Below are 1937 nucleotides of genomic sequence, written 5' to 3' on the forward strand. Positions count from 1 at the left end.
TGCTTTCTAGGGTGAGTGTGTGGAATGGCAGCTTCTAAAGTGGGGTGTTCAAGCTGGGGGTGCAGCTCACTAGCAGGATGTGTCTAGCATGCACTGGGTTCTGGGTTCCATCACTGTCAACACACACACACACACACACACACACACATGAATGCACACATGAAAAAACACACATGTACTGGCACATACATGTAATCCTAGCATTCAGCCTGTAGCAGGAAGATTGTAAATTCCAGGTCACCCAGGGCTACCCAATGAGTGTCAGTCTCAAAAATCTAAAAGTGAGGCTGGGAAGACAATTTGGTGACTAAATGTTTGCCTCACAAGTACAGGGACCAGAGTCTAGATCCTCAGGAGTCACATCTGTAATCGCAGCCCCTGGGAGGTGGCATGTCACACTGTGTGACTCTCCCCAGGAAGTCTTGAACGGATCACTAAGAACACCAGATAGGGCACTGACAACACAATCAAAAGAAACATTTCGTTTAAGTCTACCTCAGTGAGACAATGAGTTCACTAGGGGGCCTGGGTAAGAGAATAGATCTCACAGAAACGTGAGTCCTTATAAGACTCAGAGAGCTACATCATGAAGACCCACCTCAACCCATCCCCTGGGCTCCCAATGGTACAGGTAGCTACACCACCAGAGAATGACTCGAGCTGTGGAAAAACACAACTGTAATTTTACTCGATTTTAATTACAGTGTCATTTTATGCAGTGCTTTGTGATTGGTATACCTGAACTTGATGGCATAGCTCGCAAGCCTTATTCGGGGTTTGCCAACACAAACAAACCCTCCAGATATTTAAAAGAAACTGTTAAATGAAGGTGAGATTTTGGTAAAGTTATTTTTGTGTGATTTTTTTTGCTTTGTTTTTCTCTTTTTTTAACCCCTCTTCCTTTCTCCTTCCTCTCTGCCCCCTCTCTCTTCTTTATTTCACACAGGATTTTATGTAAAAAAGTGTTCTTTACCTCCGATCCTCCTGCCTCCACCACTTCAGTGCTGGGATTACAGGCTCGGCCCACCAAGCCTGGCTTATACCATGCTGGGGGTGGAACCCAGGACGTCATGGATGCCAGGCAAGCGCTTTACCCACCGAGCCACATCCAGCACCAGTAAAATTCTTTTTACTACAAAGCTTTTTAGTACAAAGCTCTCTCTCTCTCTCTCTCTCTCTCTCTCTCTCTCTCTCTCTCTCTCTCTCTCTGTGTGTGTGTGTGTGTGTGTGTGTGTCTGTGTGTGTGTGTGTGTGTGTGTGTGTCTGTGTGTGTGTGTGTGTGTGTGTGTGTGTGTGTTTAGGGGGATGTTTGTATGCAGTGCTGGGACTTGAACTTGGGGTCTTGTGCAGGGCTGTCAAATGGAGTAAAATCTCCAACCCAGTTCTCCTTTTAAGGACTATCTAGATGGCTTATAATTGCCATCAGAATTACTTCTCTGTCCCCACCACCAGCCAGTTTGTAAATGTCACTCTGTGGTCAGCTTGTTCCTAGACCTCCAGCTGTGGCCTACCATTTCTTTGCAGTCTCTATTGTCTTGCTTCTACCTGAAGGTCACAGAACCACATAGGGTACCCTTGGGATTCATCCACATAGTTCTGTAGTTCTGTTCGTCTATAGTTGCTACAGTATGCCCCAGTGCATACCATGGTGTTACACTTCGTTAATCCATCTCCCTGTTCAGATGTGCTTGGGTTGGGCTGCTTCCTGTTTGGGTGATTATGAGTTAATACTATATAAATATGTTTCTTTCTTGTCTTTTTTTTTTTTTTTTTTTTTTTGAGACAAGGTTTCTCTGCCTTAGCCCTGGCTGTCTAAACACTACCAGTTGGTAGCCAAGCCCCGCCCCTCCCTGGGGAACTCTAGGCAGGGGCTCTACCACTGAGCCACACCCCAGCTCCTCACTGGGGGATTCTAGGCAGGGGCTCTACCACTGAGC

Source organism: Mus pahari, chromosome 23 (genome assembly GCF_900095145.1).
Source record: "Mus pahari chromosome 23, PAHARI_EIJ_v1.1, whole genome shotgun sequence".
NCBI classification, from domain to species: domain Eukaryota; kingdom Metazoa; phylum Chordata; class Mammalia; order Rodentia; family Muridae; genus Mus; species Mus pahari.